At 52.0% G+C, this 5,000-nt stretch overlaps 1 non-coding gene across 1 annotated transcript in view; it reads right to left on the bottom strand.

The window, feature by feature from the left end:
• LOC124571434 overlaps positions 1-508 on the bottom strand; it is a 1,910-nt gene extending 1,402 nt beyond the window's left edge. The window contains exon 1 of the ribosomal RNA XR_006971864.1: positions 1-508. This exon is cut by the window's left edge and continues 1,402 nt beyond it. This is a non-coding gene — a ribosomal RNA (small subunit ribosomal RNA).
• Positions 509-5,000: the final 4,492 nt, after the last annotated feature.

The following is a 5,000-nucleotide window of genomic DNA, read 5'->3' as shown; positions in this document are numbered from 1 at the left end:
GAGTCCCGTATCGTTATTTTTCGTCACTACCTCCCCGTGCCGGGAGTGGGTAATTTGCGCGCCTGCTGCCTTCCTTGGATGTGGTAGCCGTTTCTCAGGCTCCCTCTCCGGAATCGAACCCTGATTCCCCGTTACCCGTTACAACCATGGTAGGCGCAGAACCTACCATCGACAGTTGATAAGGCAGACATTTGAAAGATGCGTCGCCGGTACGAGGACCGTGCGATCAGCCCAAAGTTATTCAGAGTCACCAAGGCAAACGGACCGGACGAGCCGACCGATTGGTTTTGATCTAATAAAAGCGTCCCTTCCATCTCTGGTCGGGACTCTGTTTGCATGTATTAGCTCTAGAATTACCACAGTTATCCAAGTAACGTGGGTACGATCTAAGGAACCATAACTGATTTAATGAGCCATTCGCGGTTTCACCTTAATGCGGCTTGTACTGAGACATGCATGGCTTAATCTTTGAGACAAGCATATGACTACTGGCAGGATCAACCAGGGAGCTGCGTCAACTAGAGCTGAGCAGCCGGCCGCCCGGGAGTGTGTCCCGGGGGCCCGCGCGAACACGCAAGCGTCCGCTCAATTATTCTGCAAACAGGAGGAGGCTGAGCTCCCCTGCACAATACACCTCGAAACCCTCTCAGGTCCCGGCGGCGCGCAGCGCCGTCCTAAGTACTTGGTCGGGTTCGAGAGAGGCGCAATCGCCCGGAGTTTGGCGAGTAGACGCTTTAGGTGCGACCACCCGTGCTCCCAACTGAGCTTGCCGCTGCCGACAGAGGCCCGGGAGCGTGCTGTCGTGGCATTGCCGGCGGGAGACAACACGCGCCACCTACGGTGACCGGCAGCTCCAACGCCAGCGCCACAGAAGGACAAAAGCCCCACTTGGGTGCCGAAGCGAACTCTCCCAGCACAGCGCACGCGCCAACACGTCCGCACAGCTGCGATACAAACCACCTGCGAGAACCGCAGAGGCGACCGAGCAGCAGACGGCGTCGCGGCGCCGAGCGCCGGGCGGCGGCGCATCCTCAGCGCACACAGTCCTCAATCGGACCAGCACACTGCAGATGTCCACCGCGCTTCGCACCGGGCCCGCGAGGACCTACTTTGGCCGCACGGCGCCGCGTGCAGGGTGCGCCGGCGCGCAGCTGCGCCGCCTGCCGCCTCCGTCGGCCGGCGCGCCTGCCACTGGCCGCCCCCACCAGCCGGCTGTAGCGCGTGCGCCCACGCACCGCGCGGCCAGCACGCCGGGAGGCCCCCCCTCACCGGCCGGGGACGGTCCCACCCAGCCACCGCCGCGTATCGCTTCACACCCAGATGCCATTCACGTTCGTGGGCATGGTGGGTATCGCTGGAACAACCGGTTGGTAGCTCAACCGATCGTCGCCATCACTGATTCACCTCTAGCGAGAACAACCGCACCACAACGGTTTACCAGTTGTTCATTTGCATAACGTCACCAGCAAACGTAGGCGTCCATCGCCATTTGCAAATTCAACGATTGTTGCATGCCTGTGTCAGGTGTCACGACACACTATGTCTGCCCACATACACGCAACAACATGTGCACGCTTCGCGAACACGTGGAAGGTGGCCCCCGTACGTATGCGATGTCCATTGCGCGAACGACTGTCAACCGGCCTCTGTCGCATGTCGCAGATGTGGAACGCAGTGCACCATGCTATCACGGTGTGTGAGAAGAGACGACTACGTCTGACAACACGCGCCACTACATCAACAGACGGCTCATGCTGATCGCCATCCAGGGCATACCACACTGCAATCCAGCTCTTATAGGGAGACGACACGTAGCTGAGTGCACAACATTTGGACCGCATGGTTCGCCGTTGTTGGCGCAGTCGTTGTACGGTCACATGTACCACGATGTATCATTCAGTACATGAGGACCAATGTGCAGTACAGTGTGTGATTTGGACGTACAACATCAGCGGACAGTTGACACAGGCCGTACCACAGCGTAGGCTAAGTGCTTCGCACATGCGAATGCCAATGAACAACTGCAAATGCCAATGAACAACTGCAAAGGGCATTGAGCATGTACGTCCTGCTGCCATCCACATTACAGTGTATAGCTGCAAGGTGTTTAACATGAAGCGATACACTGGGGACCGGGCAGTGCGAGTAGCAAACTATATTGCGGGGGTTGCAGTTAGGCAACACTACACTAATTTAACGCGTCGTATGACAATTACAGAGCAGGTTAAGGCCCAACGTGTGTTGGGTTAAGGCCCAACGTGTGTTGGGTTAAGGCCCAACGTGTGTTGGGTTAAGGCCCAACGTGTGTTGGGTTAAGGCCCAACGTGTGTTGGGTTAAGGCCCAACGTGTGTTGGGTTAAGGCCCAACGTGTGTTGGGTTAAGGCCCAACGTGTGTTGGGTTAAGGCCCAACGTGTGTTGGGTTAAGGCCCAACGTGTGTTGGGTTAAGGCCCAACGTGTGTTGGGTTAAGGCCCAACGTGTGTTGGGTTACGTTAAGGGGCAATGTGGGTTACGTTAAGGGGCAATGTGGGTTACGTTAAGGGGCAATGTGGGTTACGTTACGGCGCAATATAGGTTACGTTACGGCGCAATATAGGTTACGTTAAGGCGCAATATCGGTTACGTTAAGGCGCAATACAGGTTACGTTAAGGCGCAATACAGGTTACGTTAAGGCGCAATACAGGTTACGTTAAGGCGCAATACAGGTTACGTTAAGGCGCAATACAGGTTACGTTAAGGCGCAATGCAGGTTACGTTAAGGCGCAATACAGGTTACGTTAAGGCGCAATACAGGTTACGTTAAGGCGCAATACAGGTTACGTTAAGGCGCAATACAGGTTACGTTAAGGCGCAATACAGGTTACGTTAAGGCGCAATACAGGTTACGTTAAGGCGCAATACAGGTTACGTTAAGGCGCAATACAGGTTACGTTAAGGCGCAATACAGGTTACGTTAAGGCGCAATACAGGTTACGTTAAGGCGCAATACAGGTTACGTTAAGGCGCAATACAGGTTACGTTAAGGCGCAATACAGGTTACGTTAAGGCGCAATACAGGTTACGTTAAGGCGCAATACAGGTTACGTTAAGGCGCAATACAGGTTACGTTAAGGCGCAATACAGGTTACGTTAAGGCGCAATACAGGTTACGTTAAGGCGCAATACAGGTTAGGTTAAGGCGCAATACAGGTTAGGTTAAGGCGCAATACAGGTTAGGTTAAGGTACGACATAGGTTAGGTTAAGGTACGACATAGGTTAGGTTAAGGTACGACATAGGTTAGGTTAAGGTACGACATAGGTTAGGTTAAGGTACGACATAGGTTAGGTTAAGGTACGACATAGGTTAGGTTAAGGTACGACATAGGTTAGGTTAAGGTACGACATAGGTTAGGTTAAGGTACGACATAGGTTAGGTTAAGGTACGACATAGGTTAGGTTAAGGTACGACATAGGTTAGGTTAAGGTACGACATAGGTTAGGTTAAGGTACGACATAGGTTAGGTTAAGGTACGACATAGGTTAGGTTAAGGTACGACATAGGTTAGGTTAAGGTACGACATAGGTTAGGTTAAGGTACGACATAGGTTAGGTTAAGGTACGACATAGGTTAGGTTAAGGTACGACATAGGTTAGGTTAAGGTACGACATAGGTTAGGTTAAGGTACGACATAGGTTAGGTTAAGGTACGACATAGGTTAGGTTAAGGTACGACATAGGTTAGGTTAAGGTACGACATAGGTTAGGTTAAGGTACGACATAGGTTAGGTTAAGGTACGACATAGGTTAGGTTAAGGTACGACATAGGTTAGGTTAAGGTACGACATAGGTTAGGTTAAGGTACGACATAGGTTAGGTTAAGGTACGACATAGGTTAGGTTAAGGTACGACATAGGTTAGGTTAAGGTACGACATAGGTTAGGTTACGGTACGACATAGGTTAGGTTACGGTACGACATAGGTTAGGTTACGGTACGACATAGGTTAGGTTACGGTACGACATAGGTTAGGTTACGGTACGACATAGGTTAGGTTACGGTACGACATAGGTTAGGTTACGGTACGACATAGGTTAGGTTACGGTACGATATAGGTTAGGTTACGGTACGATATAGGTTAGGTTAAGGTACACATTGTTGTAAGGAAAGGTTTAATGGGGGGCGGGGCGGGGCGGCCGGTTTGTTGATTGTGATTATAGTAAGTGGATGCCTGCGGCATCATCTGATTTGCCACGTCAGGATGCACCTTTGGCTCATGACAGGCGGCGCTCTCATTCCATGCTTGTGGCAGACCTGTGTCTTTCATTCCTGCCATTGTTTGTGTGCTGTGAGAGGAGGCAGTATTGTGATGTTGGGTGCACCCCTGTGTAGGACATGTGTGGGTGTTGGTGGCTTGGCTGAGCAATGGTGGTTGTCGGGTGGGTGGGATATTCTGTTTTCTGAGTGGACCTCCCAGTCTGGTTATGACAGTGTGGATTGTCTAATGTGGCGGAGAGGATGCACTGGGTGTTGTTCCATGCTGGTGCTTACATATTGTCTGTGTGCGTGTTACAGGCAGAGAGTAGTGCGTGATAAGGGTGTGTGGCTGACGTGTGGTTGTGATTGTGAGCAGAGTCTTTCAGCATGTATACGGACAGTTGTATACATTATCTGTATTCTGATGGCTCTATCTATTACTAATCAGCGCCGTGTATACGTTTAATCCGGTTCCAGTCGAAACTGTTGTATCTCTGTACATTAGTGACACGGCGAGCCCGCTATGTAGTTACTCGTCTCGGCAGCTTCCACCGGTGTATGGCAAATGATTATAAGGAATCAGTCTAGTCGTCAATACCGATGGTGTGACGTCACATGTCTGGGGTGGGGGACGCTGCGCCCTTCCGGTGGGTCATGGCCTAGAAAGACTCTTCCCACGCAGGGGGGCGTGGACTGTCATTGACTCTTCCAGGTAATATACTTGCCGTACGTTCTTGCGACTGCGAGTGCAACGCTCACCGGTAC

The sequence above is a fragment of the Schistocerca americana genome, unplaced genomic scaffold (genome assembly GCF_021461395.2).
Source record: "Schistocerca americana isolate TAMUIC-IGC-003095 unplaced genomic scaffold, iqSchAmer2.1 HiC_scaffold_170, whole genome shotgun sequence".
Lineage (NCBI taxonomy): Eukaryota > Metazoa > Arthropoda > Insecta > Orthoptera > Acrididae > Schistocerca > Schistocerca americana.
Note: the sequence above shows the minus strand (reverse complement) of the source record. Positions and strands in the feature narration are given on the sequence as shown.